This window comes from Phocoena sinus, chromosome 7 (genome assembly GCF_008692025.1).
Source record: "Phocoena sinus isolate mPhoSin1 chromosome 7, mPhoSin1.pri, whole genome shotgun sequence".
In the NCBI taxonomy this organism is placed as follows: domain Eukaryota; kingdom Metazoa; phylum Chordata; class Mammalia; order Artiodactyla; family Phocoenidae; genus Phocoena; species Phocoena sinus.
The window spans coordinates 35,085,131-35,103,032 of record NC_045769.1 but is presented as its reverse complement, the minus strand read 5'-3'; the positions used below and the strand labels follow the sequence as shown (position 1 = coordinate 35,103,032).

General features: G+C 46.1%; 1 pseudogene; it reads left to right on the top strand.

Annotated features, from left to right (window-relative positions):
• The first annotated feature begins 11,166 nt into the window (after nucleotides 1-11,166).
• LOC116756339 overlaps nucleotides 11,167-17,902 on the top strand; it is a 73,067-nt pseudogene continuing 66,331 nt past the window's right edge.

Below are 17,902 nucleotides of genomic sequence, written 5' to 3'. Positions count from 1 at the left end.
GCCTCTGCCCTCGGTCTAGTGAGGGAAACAGCCAGTGAAGAAGTAGACAGCGGGTGTGATGAGTGCCATGTTGTCGGGACACGGGCAGGGCACTCACAGCAGGCTTGGGGACGGAAGAAGGAGAGGAGGGTTATATAGGAGTTGCTAGGCAAAGGGAAGTCTTGGGGGCAAGGGTATCCTTGTCGATGTTATGTGCGAGCTGGAGCGGATACAGAGGCGAGAGAATATATTGCTTTTGAGAAACTGAAAGCAATTTATTCTGATGGATGTAAGGAGTTGTGTGTGGGGATGGGAGGGTGTAGCAAGAGATGAAGGAGGAGTGAGATCGTTGAGGCAAAGAATCAAGTTTGACCCTGACGTCACATTCTCTGCCTGGCACATAGGACACAATCAATCACTGATGGATGACCAGAAGCCAGTGGAAATTCCATGGTCAACTGCCCATGCTGGCCATGAGCATTTAGTCTCAGGGTAACTTCTGGATATGCTGTAGGGCTGTGTATCTTGGGGGCACTGAGAAAGCTCTTTTCTTTTCTTTTCTTTTTTTAAAATTAATTAATTTATCTTTGCTGTGTTGGGTCTTCGTTTCTGTGCGTGGGCTTTCTCTAGTTGTGGCAAGCGGGGGCCACCCTTCATCACGGTGCGTGGGCCTCTCACTATTGTGGCCTCTCTTGTTGCGGAGCACAGGCTCCAGACGCGCAGGCTCAGTAGTTGTGGCTCATGGGCCTAGTTGCTCCGCGGCATGTGGGATCCTCCCAGACCAGGGCTCGAACCCGTGTCCCCTGCATTAGCAGGCAGATTCTCAACCACTGCGCCACCAGGGAAGCCCCAGAAAGCTCTTTTCTTAAAGGACCAAAAAATAAACTTCTGATATATTATTGTTTGTATTTGACTTATGTAGGGGTGCCAGCTTTAGCATATAAAAATACAGTATGCCCAGGTGAATCTGAATGCATGGGACATACACTAAAATATAATTCGTTTTTTATCTGAAATTCAGATTTAACTGGGTGTCCTATATTTTATCTGGCAACCCTACCTAATGATGAGCTTTAGGATGAGTCAACAGAATATGGAAGAAACTGCTTGAGTCAGACACTGCTGGTGGGAGTGGCATCAAATGAGTTGTTTGACGACCAGAGGGCAAAGCAGCCAATTGAATCAACGTTTTACTTTTCACTCAAGGCAATGTTAACATGTGCAGCACAGAGCTGTTTTAAGGTCTGACAGAGTGGAAAGTGAAAATCTGCCTCCATCTTTGAGACAGACGGCTCCTGGATTCCTTTGCTTGGAAATGTCAGGACACCAAAGGCAAAAAGAAAGGGTTTCTCTGCCTTTTCTGTTCTGGTCAACGGTGCACTCTCACTAGGTATCACCCACATGACCCTGCCTGAAGGTCGAAAGCTTGACTTTCCTGAGCTGGCTTAGACTGAGGACCAAAGAACAGAGGAAGTGGGTGTGCAGCCCCTCTGAACCTCTGCAAAGAATCTCAGCACTTTACTCCAAGGTGTCTTGATCTAGTATTACTTCTTCATGGGCAGCAACTTCCAAGATGAAATAACTCCACCCAAGCCGAGTATAATCTGCACCCATGAAGTCCTTTTTAAACCTCACCCAGAAAAGGTCCCAAGCAAATTGCATTAGATTCTAATAGAACCTATAGCAGGAGATTTACATATATTGTTTGTTGTTTCTTTGTGAAAATATGCCAGCGTCTTACAGGGAAGGGGAACACAGAGGCTGTTGACATTACTGGTTCAGGAGCCAAGATTATTCAATTAATATTCTCTAATCCCATAAGAAAGCAAAAGCATTACATTGCCGAACCAGGGAAAGTTTAACTTCCCGATGGGGGTTTCTGAATTTTACACGTGCACCATCTCCTAGCACTTCCACAGCAATAATATAACACGAGTCCAGAATCCATCGTCCACAACCCTGAATTCAACAGGCTTTTTCATACTCATTGGGATGCAGACTCTGATCTAACTGGCATGAGGCTTTCTGTAGTCTTCATGTGTCCCACTCAGTGTGAATATACATATGGCTCACTGCAGAAACAGTGTTTGATTGCAAACACTAGCCCCACCTGGAGGGCGATTGTACTATGTTTCTAAAATCCAGAAAATGTTGCATTCAGAAATGCATCGGGGGTTTTCAGATAAAGCAGTGTAGTGTGGGTCTGTAGGGATTTCTTCTCCCCTTTCATCAGTTAGCTCATTTATATGCAAAAAAGTAGAACAACTCTCTAAGCAGGAAATCTTGGTGGGAGACTCCAGAAAACTACTTACTTGTTATCAGTATCCGAAGAAGAAACCAGTGGAAAGCAGAGCGGCCTGGGCCCCTCTTTTCTTTGACTCCCTTCCTTCCGGTCCACCTCACAGGCATGAAGTATGGTTGCAGGGGAGGAGGCTGCGGTGCCTGCACCGTCATGGTGTCAAGATACAACCCCGAGACCAAGAAGATCCAGTATCCTTTGTGTTGGCCCCAGCACTTCTGGAAAGAGTGCAGGGCCTCCACTTCCTGTCCATATGTCCCCTCTCCTCTCTCCAGGTGTCCATCGCGCTCACACGGCCTCCAGGCCTGCTCTCCTGCAACGTCCCAAGCTCCAGATCTTTCCCATGGACTTTCTTCCCATCAGAGTATATCTGTCCTGTGTGCCAATCTCTCAGGGCCATGCTCTCTATTGCTGTACAGCTACTTCCTTTGCTTTTGAGCAGGAGATCTCAGAGTGGGAGCCAGGCAACGATGCCTTTAATACAAAGAGGTGATACATTGTCCTGGCAGAAGAGTTAGGTCAACATACACTAGAAGAGTTGTTCCCCTGGAAGGGCTGAGTGAGACCTCAAATCATGCTACATGATTGAGCATTCTAGGTCACCTTAACCTAAAATGTAAATTTGCTCACTAACTGAATGTGGTGGGGGGTTGTCTAGCATGATTCCCAAGTTTTTCTGTTAGGTCCCTGGGTGATGCTGTTCACAGATTAGGAAGAGGAGAAGCAGAGGAGGGAAAAGGAGTGAGTTTAGCTTTGGACGCATTGCATTGCAGTAATTATGGGACACCTGAGAGGGACTGTCCACAGGTATCTATGTCGACAGGTCTGTTATTCAGAGGACAGGTCTCACCCGGAGCTATAGTTTATTCGACTTTAGCAACATAAATACTAAAAATGATAATAAAAATAGCTAACATTTATTGAACGTGAGGCACTGTTCAAAGTAGTTTACATATGTTATCATATTCAGTACCCAAAACAACACTGAGATAGGCTTGAGTATCACTCATACTGAAAAAAGCAGAAACGGAGGTAAGAGGGTTAAATAACTTGTCAATGTCATGAGGGCCAGTTAGTGGTGAAGGCAAGTTTTCAGCCCTGGTTGTCTGGAATGTAGCAGGAACCAGAGAAGAGCTTCTAAGTGCAGGACACTGTAGAACAACAGACAGGGAAATGGGCAAAGAAAGACACCCTCACAAAGGAGACCAAGAGGAGTAACTAGACGAGAAAGTTCCAAGATGGTAGAAGTTCAATAGTATGAAACGCCAGGGAGTGGCCCAGAGCCATTAGATTGCTCCCAGAGCATTGTCAGCAGGGACGTGGGGCTAGAAGGCGAGGTACAAATGGTGAGGTACAGACAGGAGTGACTGGAGGGCCAGGAAGTCTTGGACAGCTTTTGAAGAAACTTGACTAAGAAGGGGAGAAAGATGGGCTATTAGGTGAAGAGAGACAATGATTTGGGGATATTTTTTAGCACAACAAACACTTGAACTTTACTTTTAAATTCAAGGGAATTTAGGGAAATGAGACCCTAGAAAGGAAGAGCTTAGGAAGGCAATTGATAATGGAGCGAGTCCATGGGGAGACAAGAATAGATGGGAAGCAAGATTTTTTTTTTTTTTTTTTTGCGGTACGCGGGCATCTCACTGTGTGGCTTCTCCCGTTGCCGGAGCACAGGCTCCGGACGCGCAGGCTCAGCTGCCATAGCTCACGGGCCCAGCCGCTCCGCAGCATGTGGGATCCTCCCGGACCGGGGCACGAACCCGCGTCCCCTGCATTGGTAGGCGGACTCTCAACCACTGCGCCACCAGGGGAGCCCTATTATTATTTTTTAAGATTTTTATTTTTTGGCTGCGATGGGTCTTTGTTGCTATACGCGGGCTTTCTCTAGCTGTGGTGAGGAGGGGCTACTCTTCATTGCAGTGCGTGGGCTTCTCATTGCAGTGGCTTCTCTTGTTGCGGCACACAGGCTCAGTAGTTGTGGCACACGGGCTTAGTTGCTCCACACCATGTGGGATCTTCCGGGACCAAGGCTCGAACCCGTGTCCCCTGCATTGTTAGGCAGATTCTTATCCACTGCACCACCAGGGAAGTCCTTCCGCTTCCATTTTTAAGTGTGTATTTACATAATAACCAAAACTATTAGTTTTTCAATATTTATATTATATCCAATCACTAAATCGAGTTTTCTTCTCTTCCAATGTTTATATCAACTTATACAAGTTATCTCATTTTTCTGTTATTTTACTACATCTGTTATAACCTCCAAGGCAGTGTTATCCAATTATGGTAAGAAAGGGCATCCCTAGCTAATCCTTGATTTTAATTGAATTTTTTTATTTTTGCCTATAAGGATAATATTAATTATTGTTTTTTGTAAATACACTTATTCACTAGTTTCTTCCTGTTCTCTTTGAGTTAGAGTATTTCTTAGGAATGTCTGCTGAATTTTATCAAGTAACTTAATAGCATTTATCAATTTGATTAATTTTGATCCTTTATTTTCTTGATGTAACAAACTAAGTTAAATTTTAAAATGTGATTAAATTTCTGATATTGAACTGCATGTGTGTCCCAGAAACAAGCCTTACTTCGTGTATTATCCCTTAGTGCATTGCTGGATCCTATTTACTAATATTTTATTTAGAATTTTTGTGTCTACATTCATAAGCAGAACTATTCTACAATTTTTTGTACTGTCTGAGTTGGGTTTCGTTGTTAACATTTTGCTAGGTTTATAAGATGAATTGGGGATAATTTCTATTGTATACGACCTGGGAGAGTTTAAATAACATTGGCATTATCTTAATAATTATGTAAAATTCATCTGTAAATACATTTGTTCCTGGTGCTTTGTTCAGTGACAGAGCTTTAATCTTTGCCATTCTCTTCCATAATAAGTTGTCTTGTTGTTTACATTTGCCTGTTATGTCTTTCACCCATCTACGTTTCATCCTTTCTTTTTCACTTTAAACATGTTTCTTAGTATATGTATATATATTTTTTGGGGGGGGCGGAGGGTGGGTATTTTTCTAATCCAATCTGCTAGTCATTATTTTTAAGTAGTAATAGTTATTTCATTTCTATATCTTATAATTATCTAAAATGTTTAATTTTTCTATTTATTTATACATATATAACAAATAATATAATGTCACATTTATATAATTCAGGCTTCCTCTCCTCTTCACATTTCTCAATGGAGTTGTTTTCTGTTTGATCCTTTCAGGTGGTAAGGTGGTTATTACCCTGGCAGGAATACTTAGCTCCACCCACAGGGTATCTATTGCCCTTCTCTCCTCTCAGAAACCAAACCTGCAGCTGCTAGTCTCCCACCCTCTATCGTCCACGTGGCAGCGAGAAGTTTGACGCCAAGCTGAATTTTTTTCCTTCATAGAAAACTTGATCTTTCAACCTAGTACCTTGTAAGAAATTCTTTGTATCCTTGGAGTAGGAAAATGGTGTCAGGAGATGTCAGATGGGTGTCTTTCTCTTCAATCCAGCCTGGAACTTGAGGAGAATTTCCAATCTCTAGACTCAGATCTCTCTTCAGCTCACAGAGAGTGTCTTCCTTGGTGTTCCCTGGCTTGTAGACACATCTCCCCAATCTTCCTCCATTGATTGAATTGTTTGTTAGTTGGTTGGTTGGTTTTTATCTTGAGAAAGTCTTGGGGGCAGGGGTTGTCTTAGTCCATTGGGTACTATAACAAAATACTACCAGGTGGCTTACAAACAACAAGTATTTATTTCTTATAGTTCTGGAGGCCAGAAGTCCAAGATCAAGGCACCAGAGAGTTGGTGTCCAGTGAGCACCTGCTGCCTGGTTCATAGACTGCTGTCTTCTAACTGTGCCCTCACTTGGTAGAAGGAGCAAGGGAGCTCTCTGGGGTCCCTTTTATAAGGGCACTATATGAGGGCTCTGCCCTCATGACCTCATCACCTCCAAAAGCCCCACACCTCCTAATACCATCATCTTGCGGGTTAGGATTCAACATATGAATTTGGGGGGACACAAACATTCAGACCATAGCATTCCACCCCTGCCCCACAGAATTCATGTCCTTCTTTCATGCAGGCAAACTGCTACACAGAAAATAAAACATGCTATGTGCTTTCAAAATACAATGGTGGGACAGGCATAGAATAGACATTTCCATTGCAAAAGGAAGAAATAGGAAAGAAGAAAAGGATGGCGGGTCCAAAGATTCCAAATCCTTAAGGCTCCAGAATAATCGCCTTTGGCTAGATGCTCTAGAATAACCCCCTTTGGCTAGATGCTCTAAAATAACCCCCTTTGGCTAGATGCTCTAAAATAACCCCCTTTGGCTAGATGCTCTAGAATAACCCCCTTTGGCTAGATGCTCTAGAATAACCCCCTTTGGCTAGATGCTCTAGAATAACCCCCTTTGGCTAGATGCTCTAGAATAACCCCCTTTGGCTAGATGCTCTAGAATAACCCCCTTTGGCTAGATGCTCTAGAATAATCCCCTTTGGCTAGATGCTCTAGAAGCTTCCAGGCCCACTGGGGCTATGACCTGCCTTCAGGAGCCGCTGGGACTGCCTTCAGGGTCCCACCCCGTCAGCTCTGCTGGGCAGAAGTTGGGCCCGATGCCTCTGCTGGGCATTGCCCTGGAGGGGGCTGTCTACCATTGTCCCGCCCCAGGCTGTTCCCTGCTTGGTGGCCAGCACAGCTTCAGGTGGCTCCATCCCTCAACAACAGGCAGAGGTAGCCACGCCCCAGCTGGTACACTCAGCAGGCAGGTGGAGGCTGTGCAGCTTGGACCAGCCAAAGGCCCTCACCTAACCAGTTGGACAGGAAGTGGAGCCCGCAGTGCAGGCACAAGGCAGCAGCAGCCCCTCCTTTGAAATCATTCTGCCTCCCAGGCCCTTGCACACTGGGCCTCTGATGGAAGGGGCAGCCCTAATGAGGGCTGCACTTCAAGGATCATTTTTTTTTTTTAATTCAAATTGACAGTTGTCACCTCCGACAGCTCCCTTTTGCTGAGTGTGCTCTATTTTGAATAACTGTCCCTCTAACTCTTGGGTCTGTATGAGTTGCCAAGGGCTGCGCTAACAAATTACCACATGCTGCCCGGTTTAAAACAACAGAAATGTATCCTCTGACTGTTCTGAAGGCTGGAAGTCTGAAATCAAAGTGTCAACAGGGCCATACTTCCTCTGAATGCTCAGGGAAGGAGTGTCCCTTGCCTCTCGCTAGCTTGCGGTGGTTGTCAGCAATGCTTGGTATTCCCCGTTTATAGACACATCACTGCAATCTCTGCCTCCATGTCTATCTTCCCTCCGTGTATGTCTGTCTGTCTCCAAATCTTCCTCTCCTTATAAGGGCCCTTATAGGGCCCACTCTAATCCCGTGTGACTTCACCTTAATTTGATTGCATCTATAAAGACCCAGTTTCCAAATAAGATCACATTGGGAAATTCATGCAGCTCAATCTACCACAGGCCCCCTTGAATATATTTGTCAGCTTACTGGGCTCCAACCTAGTTACTGGAGTACCCTAAGAAGCACCAGGCTATAGAAGCCAAAGTGATCCTGATTCACCCGGTGGGCTGGCAGGGCAGAAGCAGGAAGCCTGCCAGCACCCTTCTAAGGAAACTGAGGAAGACTCACAGCCTTACAGCTCCCTTGACTCCCCTCATACTCGCCCAGACCATTGGGAAGGAAGGGCTTGGATGGCCCATGTGGCATACCTGCACCCCAAAGGACCAAACCCCTCCAGATTCACAGTTCTCAAAGTGCAGATTTCCAGGTTCTTCCCCCAGCCTGGAACCTCTCCCCACACACAGCCCAGGCCTCACTGGCACTCAGCTTCCCACAAGCCCAGCAGCCACCTGGCTCCACAGAGGCTGGAAGATTGGAGCTGGGAGGGGCAGGGAAGGGACCTCACAGTCAAAGAGGTTAGGAATGGAGGGCCTGGAACATAGACATGTAATGACCAACCTAAGGTCATTTAATGACCAACCTAGGGTTCCTAAAAGCACCCTCTGTTGGTCTGCTTGCCAGTGTTCCATCTTCAGGTTTTGAGGAGCTTGCAACAGAAGGCAGCCCCCCAGGGACACAGAAGTGGTGGCAAGTACTTTTCCATTTACATCAGCAGGCAAGACTGGTTACATTTTTTTTTTCCCCAGAAATAAGTTCATTTGAATTGTTGGGGAGGGGTGTCATTTCCAATGTGAATTATTTCCCTGGGTGACAGGGATTCTTTGATGTAACTCATAAGACCTTTTTTATAACAAACATACAAGCACCTGGGTCAACAGATGTGGCATTTCTCTCACCCACCGGAACAACCCATTTAAAAGGAAAGAAATTAAAAAAAAAAAAAAGGCAGTGGTTGCTTTTTTCCTGTTGTCTTGAACGAGATCTGAGAATCAGAAAAACTTGGCAGAGACAACCTCCTACCTTCCTACTGTGAACAACCTTTGTTCCCTCTGCCATGAGGGATCTTTAGACTCAGCTCCCCAGAGCCCTGAGGGTTTCCGAAGGAGAGAAAACCAGAGGACTTCAGGCCTCACCCATAGCCCTCCAGGATAAGCAGTAACCGTCTTAATAATTTGTTTATACTCCACAAGATACCATTCAAGCAAAACTTTCCCTGCTGAAACGTGTTTGAAAAACACTCCTTTAAAGCCATTCAAGGTCAGTTTCCAGTTTCCCAGCAATGAATGTATTTGGTTCCCTAATCCATAGTACTTATATCTTCCAACTCTAATACCGTAATCTGACTTTCGTACTCTAAAAGTGATCTTCTCCAGTAAATGCTTGTGTTTTATATTGACTCTGAAGGAGTTACTCCTATAAATATTTTGAAACACCATGATTTATGCTTTTCGTTGGCAGTATCCGCGCTCCTATAGATGGGAATCGTGTGCTCTTTGTGATCACTGGCTGCTCTGTTTTAAGGAACAGAGTGAAGGAATTCCCTGGAAGTCCAGTGGTTAGGACTCCATGCTTCCACTGCCAGGGGCAGAGGCAAAAAAAACAAAAAAAAACACAAGGGCAGAATAAGATGGTGAACAGACCGTGTGGACCCTTAAAACAATCCCTGTGTCGGTTTTCCCCTAAGTGGAAGCAGCCAGAGGAAGGGCCTCCGTCTCCACATGCCACTCTCCCTCTCCCCCAGCCTGCCTCCCCTCCATTCCCAATTCTCTTGGAATCTACTCCTAGTCATCTTGCGGGCCTACATGTCCCTTCCTCAGGGAAGCCTTCTCTGATCCCTCTCCCCAGACAAAGCTAATTCCCCTGTTCTATGTTTCTCACAATGGTTGATATTTAATTACATGTTAATTGTCTCTCTTGCTAATTATAAACTCTTCGGAGGAAGAAAACATGTAGATCTTATTTTCCACCGTGCCTCTACCACTTAGCATAGTGCCTGGTGCAAGGTAGATGCTTAATAACTGCTGGGCCAATGAATGAATGATCACTAATGCCTCCTTCATTTAAAGTATTTGGGGTAATCAGTCAAGCATTCATGAATCCCTGCAATGAACAAGTTGTCATCCATGCTGAGCATGGTGGGGGAAACAACCGGCTGCTTAACCTCCAGGAGCTTATTACCTAATTGGGAAAATGAGACATGAACATTGATAAGCCAACAAACTATTAGTAGCAGATTAGAGACTGGTTTCCTGGTTTATTAAGTAGAAAGTAAAGAAGCAATTGGTTGGATCTGCAGATGCCTTTGGAATTGAGAGAAAGCAGTGAAGGGAGGTTTGATGCTGCTTTTTGATGGTAAATAGAGAAGGAGGGAAGATACAAGGACAAACAACCACAGCTGGACAGGAACAGGGTTGCTATCACTGCAGCATGGAAGAGCCTTCTTTGGTCACTTAACAGGTACTCATTGGGCATCTGTTCTGTGGTCGGCACCATTCCAGGCCTGGGATACAGTGGTGCCCTCAGGGAGCTTACATTCTAGTGGAGAAAGCAAATACCAGGTGAAGAAGCATCCACGTCAGGTAGGACTGAGTGTCATGAAGAAAACGAAACAGAGCTGTTAGGAGAGTGACGGACATGCTCCTTCAGACGGGGTAGTCAGGGAAGAGCTCAGACCCAAGTACCAAGAAGGCACAGACATACCAGCATCTGAGAGAAGTCGAGGTGGAACGGGTAACATGCACCAAGGCCTAGGACAGGAAGGAACTCAGCACATTCAAGAAGCAGGGAAAGGCCAGTGTGGCAGAGACGATGACCAAGGGAGAAAGCGGTGAAGCTGCGCTCAGAGAGGTGGGCCCCAGTTTATTTATCTGTTGAGTGGTTACCTAGACTGGATCATTATTTTCCAATGGAATAATCCTGTGGGCCAGGAGGAAGGAGGAAGGGCATCAAGGTGCTGGGTGGATGCAACACCCTACACCTCCACTTCAGGGCACAGACTGGACTTGTCCATGCAATTTCCTATGAGGAGACATTTCTGCAGCTAGAATAAGAAAAACGTTGGGGCAAGTGGGAGGTCTCTGAAAGCCCACTGCTAGCTCTCCATGAGAAGGAGGAAGTGCATCCAGGACATGCCCCTGGGGCGGAAGCAGCATGCAGAGTGGGTTTAAGTTTAAACAGTTGTTTATGGTTTTCACACTGAAGAGGTGTGGGCTATTCACGAGCAAGCTTCAAAGCCAGGACTGGTGGGAGGCAAAGTGAGGCATGAGCTAGGAGGCCGGGCCACACAGGTGCCCTTGACTTAAAAGGCCACGAAGCAAGGGAGTCTCCACCCCCTGCCCTGCTCTCTGGGGCTCCAGGCTGTCTGCTTCCACACAGGGAGAGATTTCAGTTGCTCAGACCTAAATCCTTTCTGCTCATTTCTGCAGCTGGTGCCAAAGAGCATTCCCATTTGGAGCTGGAAGGTGAAACTTTATCTATGGGTACAATGCCTTGCCCATCGAGATCAGACGAATTGGCTTTCTTTGTGAATGGGTGGAAGGTAAGGGTTGGGTATCACTACCATAGTTTGCAGAGACAACAGGAAACTTCTAATGTGAGGAGAGCACTTGTGGCCTGTGTGGGTTGAGACCGCTCCAATCAGGAACAAGAAGCCATAGGCTGGGAACCAGGCTAATTTGGCCCGTTATCCGGTCCACCCAGGCTCGACCTCTGGGAATGTGGGGAGGCGGTAAAGCATTGGGGGTAATGGCACGTGCCTCGGTGTCAGACAGACTTGGTTCCAAGCCGGCTCTGCCTTTTACTGGACAAGTTTCTTCACCTCCCTGAGCCTCAGGGTGCCCATCGTTATGGCTATTGTAAAGATTAAGAGAGAGACGCTTCTTTCATTGATTAGGAACCTCTTAAATTCTTATACGAGGCCCTTAGCACTGGGCCTGATATACTGGAGGCCCTCCATTCTAGCAACATATACCGATTCTCAAACTCAGGAGGATAAGAAATGGAGCGCTCTTTATTTTTCTATTTTTTGAACTTAATTTTTCTGTTGAGTCTCCATTATACAGAATTAGTTGACGTGTAATTGCAGTCAATTTCCAGGCCCCCCCTTTCCCTGAGTTGCAGTTGAATTGCAGGAGGAAACTCTGCAACACTTTTCCCTGGCAGCCACCCCTCCAGGCCTCACCATCAGTACACACAGGCCACTAGTTAACCCTCAGTGCCTTCTGCCGGGCCTGTTCCTCTCATGAGTCTCTCAAGGGACCCTTCTGTGCTCCATGGCATGCAGCTTCTCTGGGGTCTTGCCACCTGTCCTCCAGGGCCCCTCAGCCTTCCCATCCCATGAGCTTAGCTGGAATTTGGTCAGGTACCTCCACCCCTGCCCCGTGTGGGGGCTTGGCCCAAGGAAGGAGATAGAGCAGAGCCTCTACCTTCTCATGACTTTCGTTTTAACTCTCTCTCCTGTATCCAGTCTCCACTGCCAGCAGACACCAAACATTCTTCCAAAACTCTCACTTACAAGCTGAGTCCTTACTCACTTGTTCCACTGGCTAGGGCTTTGGAGCCTCCTTCCTCTATTTTCTGTCCCGCATCCCTTCTGAGTCATGAGCCCAGAATGAAGTGGCTGCAGCCCGGACAGGGAATAAGTCAAGGGTTAGAGGAAACACCGGTTGTGTGGTAGGGGTGGAATCAGCTGGATGATAAAAATATTATCCAACCACATTCTCATTAAGTGCTTTCAAAAGACCTGGGGGACTCCCCTGGTGGCGCAGTGGTGAAGACTGCACGCTTCCAATGCTGGGGGACCAGGTTCAATTCCTGGTCAAGCAAATAGATCCCACATGCATGCCGCAGCTAAGGAGCCTGCATGCCACCACTAAGACCCTGGGCAACCAAATAAATAAATATTCAAAAGACCTGGGATGAAAGTAAGGGCAGGCAGATGAGGGCTGCTTCTTTCATTGGTAGCAGCCCCTAGAGACCCCAGAAAGCTCTTGAATTGTAATATCTCAACTTGGAAGCATCTTCCTGTACTATTTTATTCTTTGAGGTCTACACAAGTTCATGTTTTTCTTCTGGGGAGGAAGAAGAACCAAACATGAATGGCCCACTGTAGCTTCCTTTCCTCTGTTGCAACAAAATGGCTGGAGGTGTTTACAGGACACCCAAAGAAAAAGTGAAAGGAAATAAGCAAATGGGAAAGAAGCAGCAAAGAAGCTCCCTCCGTGGCTTTAGAGTGCCAAAGCCCCCAGTTTTCAAGGTGAGGGAGGGAGGAATTCTAGTGTTCTCCTAGAGCCTCCCTGGGTCCTGAGCTGGGGCCACAAGGCTCACCATTGGCCACGCTGCCAGTGGCACATTCAGGGACCACTCCAGGATGGTAGCAACTCCCTCACTTCCCCTTTCTGCCACCAAGTCTTAGGATCCCGGATGTTATCAAACATATTCCCCACAGGAGGTGTCTCAGAGGTGCCAGAATAGAAACCCTTACTATTCAGCCTTCCTCCCTCAAGGACCCTTCGCACTTACATACACAAACACAGACACAGACACAGACACACACACACACACACACACACACACACACACACACAGCATCCAAGTCCTTCCCCAATTTGAAGTAGTTCAAGAGTACAGAATACTGGGTTGAAAGACTCCACAAAATTAGATAGTAGAGCAAACGTGAAGAATTTAAGTGCCAGGGGCATTTTTTGTTTTATAGCTCTATTTTTTTTTTATAGCTCTCTATCTTATAGCTCTCTCTAAACTGTGCTAGTTTCTGTTGTACAACAAGTGAATCAGCCATACACATACATATATCCCCATATCCCCTCTCTTCTGAGCCTCCCTCCCACCCTTCCTATCCCACCCCTCTAGGTCATCACAAAGCACCGAGATGATTTCCCTGTGCTATGCTGCTGCTTCCCACGAGCTAACCAAAGCAATCTACAGATTCATTGCAATCCCTATCAACCAATGGCATTCTTCACAGAACTAGAACAAAAAATTTTACAATTCGTATAGAAACAAAAAGACCCCGAATAGCCAAAGCAATCTTGAGAAAGAAAAATGGAGCTGAAGGAATCAGGCTCCCTGACTTCAAACTATACTACAAAGCTATAGTAATCAAGACAGTATGGTACTGGCACAAAAACAGAAATATAGATCAATGGAACAGGATAGAAAGCCCAGAGATAAACCCATGCACCTATGGTCACCTAATTTATGACAAAGGAAGCAAGAACATACAATGCAGAAAAGAAAGCCTCTTCAATAAGTGGTGCTGGGAAAACTGGACAGCTACATGTAAAAGAATGAAATTAGAACACTCCCAAACACCATATACAAAAATAAACTCCAAATGGACTAAAGATCTAAATGTAAGACCAGACACTATAAAACTCTTAGAGGAAAACACAGGGGCATCTTTACTCAGTGGTGGTTCCCAACTCTAATCACATATAAGAGCACTGTTGCCACAGATGCTTGGTGCACCTTTTACTCCATAGATGTGTGTAAAAGTTGTTTGCCTGTAGAGCACAAAAAGAGAGGCAAATGAAATCAGGCCTAATATACCCCAGTCCATAAACCAAGCAGGCCATGACAGGCATTCCTCTGGGTCACCCATTCAATTCCCATAATATTCTCTTTTCTGTTTCCAGTGCAGGTGATCGAGAGGAATGTGGACCCAAAAGTCACCCTGCTAACCTTCTTACAAAAGAACTGGACCCTTTTGATCCAAGTCTTGGCTGTGTCTGTGTTTGCCTTAAAACATAGGCCAGGGGCTTCCCTGGTGGCGCAGTGGTTGAGAGTCCACCTGCCGATGCAGGGGACACGGGTTCGTGCCCCGGTCCGGGAAGATCCTACATGCCGCGGAGCAGCTAGGCCCATGAGCCATGGCCGCTGAGCCTGCGCGTCCGGAGCCTGTGCTCTGCAATGGGAGAGGCCACAACAGTGAGAGGCCCGCGTACTGAAAAAAAAAACATAGGCCAGCTACAATTATGAGAACTAATCAAACCTCTCCATCCCCACACAGCCAGGTCCCGTGGTCCTTGCTCTCTATTTGCTTTTGGCAATGGTTCTAAGGATATTAAGTTAATTGAGCTATTTGGAGAGGATAAAGTTTCCCCAGAGTTTCTTATATCTTGATTTAATAGCCATGAAATAGAAGCTAAGTTCTTTCTTTCAGCACTAATTATTCCTTTAAGTGCCTTCCAGATCCCCAAGACAGTGGTTATGTAATAGAGGTTTGTCTTGCATGTACCCTTCCCTGGAAGAAAACCAAATTCTCCAGATTCAGGAAGAGCACGTGTCATAGGAGAAGATTACCTTTCTCTACATCTGTTTTCTCACAACAGATTTTCCCCACCATTCTATATTCTGAAATTTAGATCTTCATAATGGCAAACATATTTTAATTGGTAAATCTAATGGATCTCTCAGAGGAGCCAAAAAAAAAAAGACAGAAATTACAAGTTTTGTTTAAAAGCCCACATGGTTTTTAATTCGTTGTCAACGTTTTAAAATTAGGAAATCTCATTTTAAAAAAAAAAAAAAGGAATTTCTCATGAAAAATGGGAAGATAGTCCTTCCTGCCTGGCAGCAGTCTTGCTTAGAGCTGAGTGGGGCCTGTCATCCTCCATCTAAAATGGGGCACAAGCTCTCCAGTCACACCCAGCCCACTCCACTCATTCACACACCTCTCTGATAAGCATTTATGGTTATGACTTAATTTAGATGAGCAAGCCATATGGCTTAAAAAAAAAAAGAAAGCCAAAGATTCCAAAGTCTTCTTAGCCAGTCTAGTCAATTACATCCAGTCCATAAACTGTGTGGAAATGGGCCACAATCAGGGAGAAGGATACCTAAAGAGAGGAGCAGAGGCTGAGCCTTGGGATTGGACCTGGACCAAGCAGGAGCAGAGGGACACTCCGGGTGGGATATGAAAATAAGGACGGGAGTTTTCTCCAAAGGGTCACTGACTTGGTTTCAAATGCAGTACAAATTACTGGGCAAAACTAGCAATACATTAAACTGCTAAAAATAAGTGTTTCTCTTCCAATTACATGATTGGAACCCAGAAGAATACCTATAACGAAACAGGATTTTTCCAAGGGCTTTTACTTCTGTTATCCTACAAGATGCTTATGCTAAGCCTGAGAAGATAAAGTAGGTATTGCCTTTCCCTCTTTGCAAGTGAGGAAACAGGCAGGGAGAGGTTCCTATGTCCAGTGTCACAAGGCTAGGAAGATACAGAGTGGCCTTGACTGAGGCCTGCGGGCAGGCGAATGCCTTCTCAGATCTGCAGCTCACCCCACAAAGGAGACTTTCCTCGCTAGTGACACCCTAGGAAGGCAGCTCTGATAGAGGCAACGTGTCCACCTGGGAGTCTTTCCTTGACCACCCTTCCCAGTGCACCTGACAGGAACCAAGTACGCCTGCAGAAGAGGATGCTGTGGTGCCTGCACCATGACGGTGTCTAAGCGAGACCCCACGTCCCAGGAGATAAGGTATCTGTCCAGATGCCCAGAGACCAGGCTTGCACTCTCATCTCACAGCTTACGAAGATCTCAAAGACCTTCCAGCCTTGTGATTCTAACTCTCTCTAGGTCTTAGACCCCTCTGAGAAGCTGATAAAATCTATGAGCTTTTACAAAAACTAATAACGTTTTGCACCCAATTTCCGGGAGATCGTGGACCTCCCAAGGCCCATCAATGCATCCCAGGTTAAGAATCCCCAATTAAGGGACCTCCTTGTTGGTCCAGAGGTTAAGACTCTGTGCTTCCACTGCAAGGGGCACAGGTTTGATCCCTGGGGAACAAAGGGAAGGGAAGATCCTGCATACTGCAGATACCACATACCACAGATCCCGCATGGGCACAGTGCGGCCAAAACAAAAAAAAAGAAAGAAAGAAAGAAAGAAAGAGGGACTTCCCTGGTGGCACAGTGGTTAAGAATCAGCCTGCCAATGCAGGGGACACGAGTTCGAGCCCTGGTCCGGGAGGATCCCACATGCCGTGGAGCAACTAAGCCCGTGCGCCACAACTACTGAGCTTGCACTCTAGAGCCCGTGAGCCACAACTACTGAGCCCACGTGCCACAACTACTGAAGCCCACGTGCCTAGAGCCTGTGCTCCGCAACAAGATAAGCCATCTTAACGAGAGGCCTGCGCACGGCAACGAAGAGCAGCCCCTGCTTGCTGCAACGAAAAAGAAAGCCCACGTGCAGCAACGAAGACCAATGCAGCCATAAATAAATAAATAAATAAATTTATTTTTAAAAAAAAGAAAGAAAGAAAGAAACCGCAATTTAGGCCAAGCATTCATTTTACAGATGAGGAAACTGATGTCAGAAGGATGAAGTGTCTTGTTCAAGGTCATGCAACTAGTATGTAGAACAACAACTTGAGCCCACGTTTTCTGGCTCTGACACTAATGCTCTTTCTACTGTTGGGCTGGATCTGGGCCATGATTCCAGCCTCTCATTAAGGGTCGGATTCCAGGACTTGGGCTGCTCCCAAATCCACTGGCCCAAGAAATCAAGAAATGGCCTCAGGACACAGGCCTTCCAACTCTACTGAATGACCTTATACAGAGAGTTTAAAATGAACAAGCAAAAAAATTATCAAATACAGTTAAAAGACAAAGGTGCGCCTTTTACCTCTTATGGGATCAATGTCCTAATGTTTACTAGTTGACATCCAACTATATTCCTGATGACACGAGTCCATTCCCACTGAGACCAGACCCAGGTGGGTCTGTTCTAGGCTTGGAAAATGTTTCTGAGGTTCAGAATGCCCGCGTTCCCCCTAAGGATCTCCATTCTTATAGATAATACAGAGTCAGCAGAAAGGACTCTCAATTCTTCCTCCCAGGCACTCCTCCAGGTCTCCATCCTCTCGGCTGAGTGACAGGGAGAGGGGGTGGTTTCTGCTGCCCTTCTTGGTTCCCACATTCCCCACAGGGCAGAGCTGTGTTCCTCCTTCGGATTTTCCTTGTGCCTCTCATATAAGACACTTCTCTGTCACCGTGTGCCTGGTGCCCATCTGCTCTCTGCGTGGGGCTGCTGTCACCACTGTGAAAGGTGTTGGAAGCATCAAAATGAGGCTTCACCCCGTGCAGGTAAAAGCACATCCTAAATTTCTCATTTCTTAACTCTGTCTTTGTAATCAGCGCTGTGTTGACTGTGCCTCCTGGGGCTTCTTAGGTTGTGGTCCAGTAAGTAGAA